We start from the raw sequence: 14100 nt of genomic DNA on the forward strand, positions 1-14100 counted from the left end.
CATTGAAAAATGTGACTTATAACCATTTTTCATATGACCTTTGCAACATCCTTATGGTCACATGATCAAAATCCAAATCCTTGGCAACTGGTTCATCTTTATGACAGTTGCAGTGTTCTGCTGTCAGCCAAACAATGTCGTCTGGTGACCTCCAGGGGGAGGGCCTTCTCTGTGGGGGCTCCCGCCCTCTGGAACGAGCTGCCTCCGGGGCTTCGTCAACTCCCCGACCTCCGGACCTTCCGCCAAGAGCTGAAGATGCTGTTGTTTCAATGTGCAGGACTAGCTTGAACATAGTTTTAATTTAGGGTTTTAATCAGGGTTTTAAACGGGGTTTTAAATTGTATTTAAAATTTTTAGGCTATTATTGAATCAGTTTTTTATATAGTTTTTAATTTGTATTGTATGTATTGTGTTTTTTACTGGCTGTGAACCGCCCTGAGTCCTTCGGGAGAAGGGCGGTATACAAATAATAATAATAATAATAATAATAATAATAATAATAATAATAATAATAATAATAATAATAATAATAATAATAATAATAATGTGAACAGCTTTTGTAACCTTCTGACAAGCAAAATCAATGGGAAACAATACACTTAATAACCATGTTACTAATTTAACAACTGCAATAGTTCACTTAACAGCTATAGCTAGAAATGTCGCGAAATGCACCAAAACTCACTTAACAAATGTCTCACTTAAGAACAAAACTTTTGGGTTCAATTATGGTTGTAAATCAAGGACTACCTATAGACCAATCAGTAAACCCAAAGTCAAGAATTCATTTTTTTTTCTGACTCCAGCATAAAGTTCAGATGTGGTATCCAATTAAAAATCAAGCTGATCTCTAATTAAATCAATCATTTTTGCCATTTCTGCTAACTTCATCACTTTTCACTACCTGGTCATGATTGAAGATGAATTATTTGGTTCAACAATAGAACCTTGGATGATCTTTGCAGATGGTCTCCATTTTAAGGAAATGGGGATGCTATTGTTCACACTCCCTGCTGAGCTGTGGTTTGTGGAATAAGCCACAATGGCTAGGTTCACATAAATTTTAAGCCATAGCCTATAATTACAAACCACGGTGGTCAAATTCACAGGATGCAGTGAACCATGAAGAGTTTCATTACATGCTGGCTTTATCCAAACCAAAGCTTTAATTTTAAATTGGAAAAAGATCACACTGTTTGAATAGAGAAGTCTCCTTTATAAAAGTGGGAAGGTTGCCATCTCTTTGGTTGCTTAGAAGTGAAATATGCTTTTTTTCATTATATTTGTATTTCACTTCTGTGATACTTGTGAAATTGCACAGGTAGTCCTCAACTTACAACCACAATTGAGCCAAAAAAATTATGTTGGTAAGTTAAGACATTTGTTAAGTGAATTTTGCCCCATTTTATGACCTTTCATGCCATAGTTGTTAAGTGAATCACTGCAGTTAAGTTAGGAACACAGTTGCTAAGTGAATCCCTAGGGAGATAGGGCGGTATAAAAGTATGAATAAATAAATAAATAAATAAATAAATCTGGCTTCCCCACTGACTTTGCTTGCCGGAAGGGTGCAAAAGGTGATCACGTGACCCCAGGACACTGTAACCGTCATAAGTAGAGGTCAGTTGCCAAGCATCTGAATTCTGATCACCTGTTCATTGGGATTCTGCAATGGTCATAGCTCACTTTTTCCCCAGTGCTGTTGTAACTTTGAATGGTCACTAAATGAATTCTTATAAATTGGGGATTACCTTTATTTCATTTTTGTTTCTTTGAATTTCATTTAGCTGTGATTGGAATTGGCAACAGGGAACCCTCCAATCGCTTGGCTGCTGTTTTTATAGCTCATGATCTTTGGCTATACAAGCCATGGCTGAGAGCTGCAGCCCCTGAACATCTGGAAGGAGCAACTCGCCTGCCCTCTTAGCTCTTAAAAACAAATGTAGATGTGTTTAGCTGAGGCTGACTCACCAACACACCCGTGCCTCCCGTTTTCTTGCTGAGGGTTGAATGTGTGAACAATTTTGATTGACAATAATTCCCCAGGATAAATGAACTGATGAATGAAAAGCCTGTGGCCTTTGGGTTGTGTGTGGTTAAGCGCACGAATTGCTTTAAATATTAAACTTACCACCATGCACAGTTGTCATTCTTGAGAAGTAAATATATTTATCTATCTTATGAATGTGTCCTTAACCACAATGGGTCAGAGAATGGGCTGTGTGCCATATGTTTTTTGATGTCATTAAATGACAGATTACACTAATCAGGCTATGTTGATATGTTTGGTTTCTTTTAGGAAAAACCCTGCGGAAAATGACAGCCAAATGTTTTAAAGGACTGATACAATTATGAAACGCCTTTGGTTTAAACACAGGAATGTTTATATCTTAAGTGAACCTTAGTTAATTTGACTTCAGTGTTGGTAATGAAACTAACTGCTGTTTATCTATTTGGTCACGCCTGCAAATACAGTGGCTTGGAATGTAACACTGTACATGGGTGTTCTCAAGGAAAGTATGAAATGCTGTGAATATTTCAGCTTCTTCTTTTTTTAAGACTCTGGAGTAGTGCACAACTCCTGGCAAAGTTATAGGCCAGCCCATGTTTTCTTGGCAGGGAATATTTGCTTGGTCACCTACTGAGATGTTTTCTCCAACTTCCCAGTCTAGCTTACAGCCCTTAACCAGATCCAACCTGGCTTAGCTTTTTTGAAATTAGCCAACATTGATTAGGTGATACCATCAGCTGCTGCTGTTTGTATCCTGAGATTGCTGCCCGTTAGAACAGGGGTCTTGAACCTTGGTCCCTTTGAGACTTGTGGACTTCAATTCCCAGAGTTCCTCAGCCAGCTTTGATGGCTGAGGGACTCTGGGAGTTGAAGTCCACAAGTCTTAAAGGGACCAAGGTTGGAGACCCCTGAGTTAGAAGGTTGTAAACACAAAACTTCAATTGCCAATTGGAAACAATAGAAGTGCTTTCTGGAAATTTCCTTACAGATTTGAAAAAGATGCTAGATTTTGGGTGTGCAAAAGTATTATTTAAAAGCAGGAAAATGCTACCATTTGGACTGAGTTGCCTTATTGTCCACTTGAAATAAATGTTGCTTATAATGTGAGAAAGTTCGAATCTGCTGACCATAGAAACTCACATTCACATCAATCAGCAAATAAATATGGAAGGGTTATTTACGATTTAAAAGAACAGCTGTGTTCACTAGGGGTAAATAAAACTGGTAGCATACCAAGGATGATCCTAGCAGCCGTAGGGTATATTCACCCCAAATTGGAAAAGCATAATCAGAAACAAAGATAAGGGGGGGGTTTAGAACTTTGTGTGCACTAACTTAAATGTGTAGAAGTAACTGGATAGAAATTCCATCTGTTTTAAAGACAGGCAGGAACTGGACATTGGTAGCTTACCTTTAAACCAAATTGTCTAATCTAGTGTTGTTCTACCTGGAAATAGCCTGGTTGGCTGGGGTGTCCATAAGAGCACAAAAGTGCCTACCGTTCCTGTCCTATTGTTTATTTTCGTTATATCCAATTAATATAGTTATTACATACTTATGCTCATATATATGCTTATATATTATATAGCTATTTCATGTCATGTTAATGCCTATATATACTGATATGACAAAATAAAAAATAAAAAAATGAATTCTGGGAATTGAAAGGCTACTGTATGTCAAGTAAAATGTAAGAACACCTCTACCTGGGATGCCAACTGGTGAGAAAATAATATTTGGACTCTGGCGATTCTCAGTCATCCAGGTCATGGATTTCCCAAAGGTTTTTTTTCAAGAAGCAAGTAGACTTTTTTTCCTTGAAGACATTTTGCTTCTCATCTAAAAAGCTTCAAAGCCAAATGTCTTCAAGGAAAAACAAAGAAAGTCCACTTGCCTCTTGAAAAAGCTCTCTTTTGAAACAATAGATGGACTTGGTTTGTTCAAAGGTGTTTGGTTTTTTTTTTACAAAAAAACCTTTAAAAACTCTGATTTAATCTAGCCTCTATTTGGTTTTAACAGTGGATCTTGAGTAGAGTTACTCTTCTTCCGGTTCCACTGATGAGACCTGTTCAATAAGATTGACCCTCTGGCATAGCTCTCCTCCTCCTCAAAGCACACAAGTCCCGCAACCACATCAAGGTAGTGCCTTGCTGAAGGATTTGTTATTCCTTGAAATCTTGAATGTAGTGACTGCATATTGGAGGACTTTTCACGGGCCGATTTTCAGTCTGTGTGTGTGCAGTATTTTCTTCCATATATGTGTTTATGGAATAACGATTTTCAAGCACAAGTATAAGCAGAATGTTTGCAAGGTCGTACAATGTGTTTTTGTGTTCAGCAGGCTGAGCATTCAGTAAGAAGACCTGTTTTAAGAGTAAGCGCATGGACATCTGTTTTGTTTTAAGAGAAGAATGGAGGAAGTAGCGTTTTGGGAAAAAATATTGCCAGAAATGAAAAAAACTAAGTTGCTTTTGTGTGTAATTATTCTCAACCAGTTGACAGAGCCTGCTGTTTTCTTTTCAATTACTAATCTCCTGTGGGATTTGTAGAACATTTATATAAAGGGCAAGACATACATAAAAGCAAATGGGATGTCTCATATATTTAGGGTTGAAATATGTGTTCAGGTCAGTATAAGATTTTAACCTGTTTCATCTTAATGTCCTTTTTTATTTCTCATGAGAGAAGAATAGAACTCCGTGTCTTCACACTGTTCTGGTTGTGGAAGATCGGTTCTTGATATGGCCAGCTAGAGAGATGCTTGGGCTGCAAAAGTTATGGGACGCTGAGATCATAGAGCCAAGGTCTCCAAACTTCAGTTTAAACTGCACCAGATTGCTTGACTGCAAGGAATAATGGGAGATGTAGTCCGGAGCACCTCTGCCTTATAGATTCAAGCCTAAGCTTGTAGACTCTTGCATCCTGTCAAACCTCTAAGCCAGGGGTAGTCAACCTTTTTATACCTACCGTCCACTTTTACATCTCTGTTAGTAGTAAAATTTTCTAACCGCCCACCGGTTCCACAGTAACACGCCATGTATCATCGTCTGCGCATGCCTCTCATGCATCATGGATTGGGTTTGGAGTGGGACACCGGCTACCAGCTCCGCTTGTCTGTTATAGCTGGGTGGTGTGGGGGGAAATGCGCGAGCTATTCTGGGATGAGGCTCTTTTGTTTGCGGTTACACATTATATCACTATTTAGTTTCACTTACGTAACGTGAACGAAACTTATGCGCGGGTGATACAAATAGTATATTTTCAGAAATTTAAATTTTCACAGGGAATTTTATGAAAACCTAATGAAAATGCTATGAAAATTTTTTAAAAAGTCAAAAAAAAGGAAGTGCTTCAGTATTGGACAAAACCCCTACCGCCCACCATAAAAGCTGGAATGCCCACCAGTGGGCGGTAGGGACCAGGTTGACTACCATGCTCCAAGCCATGGTTTACTCAATGGGTTGCTTTCTAACACAATCATAGTTTAGGAATAGGAGTATGGGCTAAGAGCCCCAGCAAATATCCCTCTTTTCATTTTACTGAAACAGTAAAATGTTTCAGTAAACATTTTTTCCCTTTCCTTTTCTTATCTCTCTCTCTCTCCATAACTTGCTAGTAAAATGCAGATTTGCCTCAATATTAAACTGAAAGCAAGCAAGCCACTGTATGGCTTAGTGGCCAGTATGAACCCAGTTCATATGTCATGGTTTAAAATAAATTCTTAACAACTGTTCAACAAGCCATTTCCAAAGTTGAACTAGCAAGCTGCCTTTCTTGATTGATAAATGTATTCTGAATCCATGATTTCTGGTTTATAAGTAAAGACAGGAGTTGAATCGCTCAGAGAGAAAATAGAATTTTCCATCTTGTTGATAAGAGGAGAATATTCTGGATTTGGCCTTTATTTATTGCCTTTAGACTGCATACGCAACAGTAAGCCAGGACGCTACATTAAAGTCCTCCTTGGTTGAAGAACAGTGTGCATAATTCCATAAGCATTGAAGGAAAGGCAGATTCACCAGATTCAACACTAAATTGGTATTTGAAATGTTACCGGGAATACATTTTCACTCCATAAACCCGAATTCTGATCTCCAATCCTAGCATTACCATTCCAAAAGTAATGAAAGTTCTGTACCGGTAGTCTTCAAATTACGACCACAATTTGGGACCACAATTCCTGTTGCTAAGCAAGGCGGTTGTTAAATGAATCATGCCTGATTTTATGACCTTTTTGCCATGGTTGTTAAGTGAAGTGCTTCATTAAGTGAATCACATGGATGTTAAATGAATCTGGCTTCCCCCATTGACTTTGCTTCTCAGACATTGGCTGGGAAGGATGCAAATGGTGGTCACGTGACCTCGGGATGCTGCAACCATGGTAAACACATGTCAGTTCAGAGATGATATTCAGCAGGTTCTGACCAGTTCTGGAGAACCGGTAGCGGAAATTTTGAGTAGTTTGGAGAACTAGTAAATACCAGCTCTGACTGGCCCTGCCCCCATCTATTCTCTGCCTCCCGAATCCCAGCTGATCGGGAGGAAATGAGGATTTTGCAGTAACCTTCCCCTGGAGTGGGGTGGGAATGGAGATTTTACAGTGTCCTTCCCCTGCCACGTCCACCAAGCCACGCCCACAGAACCGGTAGTAAAAAAATTTGAATCCCACCAGTGTGTCAGTTGCCAAGTGCCTGAATTTGATCACATGACCCTAAGTATGCAGCAACTGTTGTTAGCACTGGCTGTAAGTCATTTTTTTCAGTATTATTGTAATTTGAATGGTCACAAAATGAACAGTTGAAAGTCAAGGATTACCTGATCCATAAATGGTACCCTGTAATTGGAACATATACAAGACTTGCAACCATAATTGAGCCCAACCTTTCTGTTGTTAAGTGAGACAGTTGTTCAGTGAGTTTTGCCCTACTCTACGACCTTTCTTGCTCCTGTTGTTAAGCGAATCACTGCAGTTGTTCAGTTAGTAACACGGTTGTTAAGTGAATCTGGCATTGACTTTGCTTCTCAGAAAGTCGCAAAGGGGATCACATGATCCCAGGACACTGCAACCCTCATAAATATGAGTCAGTTGCCAAGCATCCGAATTTTGATCACGTGACCACGGGGATGCTGCAGTGACCGTAAGTGTGAAAAACAATCATCAGTTGCTTTTTTCAGTGTAAGGTCGAACGATCAGCAAATGAATGGTCATAAGTCAAGGGCTACCTGTAGAACTATGAACATGGAAGTGCAGGGTTCCAGATTCTGGAACAGATCCCGCTCAGGTGTGACCTACGTGAGAAAAGGGGGAAAGCCCCTCCTTGGAAGGTGGCAAAGACAGGGCGTAGAGTTAAGTAGCATCTGCGGTGGGCACGTATTCTCCTAGTTTATCTCCAGGGCTCTGATGATGCCAAGGCAAAGGAGACCTTGCAAAACTCTCTCTTTCCTTGCAGGTGGGATGGTGGCGGTTAGATGCTTGATAGCCTTGCACCGGGAAGGGAATCTACAGGCTGCATCTTGTAAGGGTGTGACTTTTGAAAAGGGAGGTGAAAAGAGAGACATTCTTCCACGCTTCCTGCACAGTGTGTGTGCGTGTGCGTGCTGAACACAAGCGTATTTTGTATTCTCTTAGGCTATGTCGGTCTTACAGGTATTCTAATTATTTCATAGTTCTGGGCTGCCTTTTTTGCATAGTGGGTGTTGTTTGATCTTTGCCAGGGCATTTGGGTGTCTAGCGCAGTGGTCCCCAATCTTTCTGGTTTTGCGGACCGATGAGGGAGAGGAAATGGTTCGTTGTGAGTGGCAGGCAGATGTGTGCGCAGAGCTCCATTTGCACGAGCGGTGGGCACTCGCACACGTGCGTGAAGCTCCTTTTGCTCATGCAAATGGAGCTTCATGCACACACACAAGTGCCCACCACTCGCACAAATGAAGCTGCGCGTATGTGCTCACCTGACACTTGCACGGCCCAATTCTGAATGGGCCACAGCTCAGTTACCAGGCCGTGGAGACCTCTGGTTTAGTGTATTCAATGGTCCCTTCTCACTTTGGTTTCCTGAGCATGGGGTAGAAATGGGATGAAAACCCCCCTTCCTAAACCATCCCCAAAGCTTGTCTTATGCTGCAAACAGCTATGAGATGTTCTGAAAGGACTCTGATGGTTAATGGATGACTTTCTGCTTGCATTTTTTCTAGTTCCTAGAAAGAGACGCCTAAGATTTATTCTTGGGAATGAAAGGTTTCCCAAGGGACTTTATGGATACTCCTCGACTTACGACCGCTTTAACAACCAGTCAAAGTTGTGGTGCTGAAAAAAATGACTTGCAACTGAGTCTCATGCTTGTGACCGTTGCAGCATCCCTGCAGTTACGTGACCAAAATTTGGGCGCTTGGAAACCAGCATGTATTTATAAAGGTTGCCGCGTCCCGGGATCATGTGATCACTGTGACCTTCCCAACTGGCTCCTGACAAGCAAAGTCAGTGAGGGAAGCGGGGTCCACTTAACAATTATAGGAAAAAAGATCATAAAAGTGACTCACTTAACGAACACATTACTTAGCAGTGGAGCTTCTGGTCCCAAATGAGGTGGAAGGTTGAGGACTAATCTTGATTTTGTGATGAGGGACCCTTCAAAATTACATCAGCATTGAAAAAACCGACTTACGGCCTTTTTTCACACTTACGACCGTTCCAGCATCCAGATGGCCACGTGATCAAAATTTGAATGCTTGGCAACTGGTTCATATTTATGACGGTTGCAGTGTCCTGTGGATCACGTGATCCCCTTTTGTGACCTTCTGACAAGCAAAGGCAATGGGGAAGCCAGATCCACTTAACAACCCTGTTACTAACTTAACTGCAGTGATTCACTTAACAACCGTGGCAAGAAGAGGTGGCAAAATGGGGCAAAACTCACTTAACTGTCTTACTGAGCAACAGAAATTTTGGGGTCAGTTGCGGTCGTAAGTCAAGGACTACCTGCAGTTTTTTTCTGTGGCGCCTCTGAATTCCAAATAAAAAGTTGGGAAGCTGGCATGCTGCAAAAGACAAGGATTGTAGAAAATGCCCATCTGGTTGCAAAATGATTTACAAGAATCCTTTGGGACCTGGTGCAGATCGCACAGATGTTCGTGGAAAAATGAAATCGTGGGTGGGGATTGCCGATTTGGAATCCGCTCTCCACCAAACGATGAAATAAATAGGGCTAGAAGGAGCAGCGTCACAGAGGGGAGAATGTTCCTCTTCTTTGCGACCACCCCGCTCTTCCATAGGAACCGGATGCTGCCCAGGGAAATCCTCTTGTATGCCAATATGCCATGGAAACTCCGTGTGCAGGTAGTCCTCGACTTACGATCACAATTGGGCCCAAAATTTGTGTTACTAAGACATTTGTTAAGTGAGTTTGGCCCCATTTTGACTTTTCTTGCCACATTTGTTAAGTGAATCACTGCAGTTGTTAAGTTAGTCACATGGTTGTTAAGTGAATCTGGTTTCCCCATTGGCTTTGCTTGTCCGAAGGTCGCAAATGGAGATCGCATGACTCTGGGACACAGCAACCGTCATAAATATGAGTCAGTCAATTGAAACATTTCAGTTTTGATCATGTGACCGTGGGGATGCTGCAATGGTCGTAAGTGTGGAAAGTGGTCCTAAGTCACTTTTTTCAGTACTGTTGTAACTTCAAATGGTCACTAAAGGAACTGTTGTGTCTGCGCCCCCCGAGCTGGACCTGCTGCCAGAAAGTGACTTGGACAGTGAGGGGGAAGGGCCGTCAGGACCCACCTCGGGAGCACCAGCTTCCCTGGCTCAGCTCCAGGAGCCAGAAACAAGCCAGGTGGAGGAGATAACGAGGCCTCCGTCCCCTGACTCTTCCCCCCCCGGCCACGCCTCCAGACCCAGCTGATGGCAATCAGGCCTGGCTGGACCCTAGGTTTCGTAGGCAGGAGAGGCGGGAACAACAGAAGCAGGGGTGGGGCAGGCCTAGGAAGTGCTGAGTCATGGAGCCACACCCCACAGGATATAAAAGGCAGCCAGAGCTGCTGTGTCTCTTTGTAACAGGCAAATCCACTGATTAAGAGCTGAAGTTTGTTTCTGGGTGACTCACCAGTGTCGTGGAAGATAACGGGGGCTCTTGGCAGACGCTGGCTATTCTGCTGCCAGAGCTGATAGTGCCGGCTAATTAAGCCATCACTCGGACGGAGGCGAGGGAGGACACAACAGGAACTGCTGTAAGCCGAGGACTGCCTCTATTGGCTGGCCCCGGCATTGCTTGGATTTCTTAGGACTGCCTTGGATGCAGCATCCAATTGACTGTAACCCATCTGGGAAAAGCTAAGCAGGGTCAAACGTGGATGGTGTGTGGCTGGACAATCACCAGCCATTCCTACAGCTAGGCTGGAAAGTAAAAACCAAAGCAGACCATTTCGAATAAGAGCAACAGCGAAGCCTTTCTGAATTGTTGCTGAGAAAATTGTAAGAATTTCTCCCAGGATTGGCAGGAGCTGAGCTTTGACTCAGATGCAATTTGAGGACTCTTCCCTGACTGATAAAAAGTTCTCCAAGGATTTAGAGAGGGACTGAGCTTGGAGTCTTTTGCATGCAAAATCTTTGCATGCTTTGCTCTTCCAAAGGTTTTGGATTGTTTTTGAGCTACAGCAGTTTCAGGAGTATCATTCATTTAGTGACCGAAGTTACAATGGCCCTGAAAAAAGTGACTTGTGACCATTTTTCTACGTTTTATGACGGTTGCAGCGTCCCCATAGTCACATGATTTAGATGATTGGCAACTGACTCATATTTATGACGGTTGCAGGGTTATGTGATCTCCTTTTGGACCCTTCTGACAAGCAAAGTCAATGGGAAAGCCAGATTCACTTAATAACCGATTATAACTTTACAACTGCAGTGATTCACTTAACAATGGTGGCAAGATTATGGTCCTAAAATGGGGCAAAACTCTTGTCTTAATTAGCAACGGAAATGTTGGGCTCAATTGTGGTCGTAAGTCGAGGACTACCTATATGCATGGAGAATGGCTGGAGCTGATGGTGCGCTGTCATCTTGCAGTCTTCTCCAGGATTTGCAGCCTTCCAGGCACAGGATTCCAACTTTTAGAATTTCCACCAATTCTCTTGCTGGTTGGAAAGTTCTGGATCTTGATGCCTGCACAGACAGTCTCCATGCTGGCCTTGACTGCCATGTATATTTTCCAGAGCTTGCACACCATCATCCTGGGCCTTTATACACTTTAATATGTTTCATTGAGATAATGATCTCAAAAGTGCCCTAAAGATAAAGGTTTCCTCTGTCCAACTCTCGGGGGCACTGCTCATCTCTTATGTCTTAGCTAAGGGAGCCAGCATTGTCTGAAGACACTTCTGTGGTCATTTGGCCAGCGTTACTGTATACACCAAGGGGCATGGAATGCTGTTACCTTCCCACCAAAGTGGTACCTATTTATCTACTTGCATTTGCATGCTTTTGAACTGCGAGGTGGGCAGGACCTAGGGCAAGAATAGATGCTCGGTGCTCGGGTCTCAAACCCAGACTATCATCTTTTCAGCTGACAAGCTCATCGTCTTTTAAATTCCTTTGGAACATACCCTTGCAGAAAAGTGATACGCAGAGAGGTAGCAGGATGTGGTAGTCATGATGCGGGACTCAGAGTATGGAGACTCAGGTTCTAGCCCTTCTTCACCATGAGGACATTTCATCAATCCCTCCATCTCAACCCAAGAATGAGCATGGTCTAATGGGAAAGGTGCTAGATTCAGAAAAGGTTCTAGTTTCCCATTAGGTATATCTCTTCATCCCAGTTCTCATCTGCAACAGCTGGCTGAAAAATATACCTCTTTGTCACATCTTGAATTTTCATCTTGTTCTACTGTTTAAACCAGGTGAGCCCCTCACAAAGCAAGCAAACTTGACCATCAAGTGGGATAAATGTTAGGAATAACAACTGTGGTGACATGTTTCTTCTTGGGAAGAAAATCCATGAACCCATTTTGACAAAGGCCAAGCATCTTGAGCGCATCGATGACGGCCTGTCCACGTGTGTGTCCAAAATTCCAGTTGAATCCCTTTAAAACAGGTGGCTCAGCTTCGTTTTCTTTCTTTCCTCATCTTTTCTGGCAAACCTCTTCACCACCCCATGGAGCTGGGCAGCTCTGCAAAAGGGAAGCTTGTTTGTATAATTGGAAGTCTTTGGGTTTCTTTGACCCGTCCGCTTGTTTCAAAAATCGGGATTCTCAGCCGCTCTATTTGCAAAAGGGGAAAAAAGAAAGGAAAAGGATCCTCAAACCAGCAAGTCTGAACAGATCGCTCATTGTACGGACTTCAAAGGATCGAGCCTTCTCAAGATGCAAAGGAACCCTGGCTTCGTAATTTAACCTTTTCAGAAACGATGCTGGTCCGAAGAATTTCTACTAACAAGATACGCCGAGGTTTTGTTTTCTTTTTTTTGTTTGAAGATTAGAGAAGAGAATATGGTGATATAGAAATAGCAGCAGCCACCCACAGAGCATTATGCTCACATTCTGTTCACAGAGCATTGTCCCCATGTGCAGAGTGCCCACCATTTCAAAGAAGTGAAACTGGTGTCTTTCTCGTTTGCCCTGGGTGAAGCTTCTCCGTTTCTTGAGAAGTTTTGGATCAAAAGGAGGAGGCATGACATCTTCATCTTGAATGGTTGCTTTTCTGAAGAACTGCTGGTTTAAAGAGAGCCTTGCACACCGATTTGGAAATAAGCACTGATGATATTGTCTAGTTTGGGTAATGAAACATTTGCAAGAAAACAACCAAGCTCAGAGATCACCTCAGATTTGGAAATGCTGCTTATGCCTACCATCCTTTAAACCAGGGGTCTCCAACCTTGGCAACTTTAAGTCTTGGCGCACTTCAACTCCCAGAATCCCCTAACCAGGCTGGGAGTTGAAGTCCGCCAGGCTTAAAGTTGCCAAGGTTGAGACCCCTGGTTTAAGCCACCTAAACCAGTGGCACAGTATGTTCAGGAAGAAATAATCAAGTCACATGGTGGCTGAAATTATTGTTTATCAATTTGGTCTCCTTGGGCTAAATGGGCACTAGTTATGATTTTGTGCATCTGTTTCTTGCTAAGCCTGAATGGTGTGTAAATTTGCTTCAATCTTTTACAGTTTTTCAATAACTATTTCTACTTTCACCAGCACGTCTTTCAATCTTTTAAAGTTTTCTGGCAAGTTCATGTCTGGGCAGGTAGGAGATTGTCTGCGTTGCCTTTGACCTGGTTCTCAGCCAAAAAAAATCACTGCAGGTGTTGAGATTCCTTTGAGCCTGATTGCCTCCTTCTTCTCCTCCTGTCTCTGCCTTCTCTCGTCCTTCTTCATCATCTCTTGTTACTCTTTCTGTAAGAGTGAAACCAAACCACCATTCTCTCACAGTACAGTACAAATTAGAGAAGTTAGCTTGGTTTCCTTCACGTGTTTCTCATTAGTTTGAAACATTTCCTAGGCCTGTGACTTGGGAGAGTCACAGTCGAAAAGCGTCAAAAAGGCATAGATTTTGTCTCTCTGCACTGCATGATGGAGTCGTATTCATTGCAGAGAGAGAAAAGCAAACGAATGACTCTGCCTGTGCTTTAACTTTGTTTTAGATCTTCTTCTTTCTTCTCATCTCCCCTTCCTTCCTTGGCTACTCTTCTAACAATCTGGATGGTTTTAAGCAGAGTATTCCCCTTTGGCTGATTCCTGCAATGCAAGAGCAAGCACAGACAGCAGTTCTAGCTTCTTTCTGTGGTCCCAGAATAGCCTTTGATTGTAGCATTACGTTTTGGCTTCCTTTAAATAAGCGTTTTTTTTAAAAAAAACTAAAATCCACAATATTGTTTCCCATTTTCTTAATACAGAGTGCAGTGGCTGTCTGGCTTCCACAGGAATCCACAAGTCTAAAATGATTTTGGTTTTAACTGCTAAAATCTGTGTTTTCTAAAACCTAAAGAAAAGGACTCTGTTGAGTTTGACTTCTGGTGACCTTTTGGCCATCTCCATGTAGTCCATGCATTTATTATAAAACTACTTTTTCTGTGCACGTTGCTTAAAATGCTGAACTATTCTAC

The 14100-nt window shown here is 42.3% G+C and overlaps 1 protein-coding gene across 1 annotated transcript in view; it reads left to right on the forward strand.

The window, feature by feature from the left end:
* The window catches only part of COL4A5 (collagen type IV alpha 5 chain), a 139588-nt gene that overhangs the window by 15944 nt on the left and 109544 nt on the right, over positions 1-14100 (forward strand). The gene's annotated exons all lie outside the window — the stretch shown is intronic.

The sequence above is a fragment of the Ahaetulla prasina genome, chromosome 11, assembly GCF_028640845.1.
Source record: "Ahaetulla prasina isolate Xishuangbanna chromosome 11, ASM2864084v1, whole genome shotgun sequence".
Taxonomy (NCBI): domain Eukaryota; kingdom Metazoa; phylum Chordata; class Lepidosauria; order Squamata; family Colubridae; genus Ahaetulla; species Ahaetulla prasina.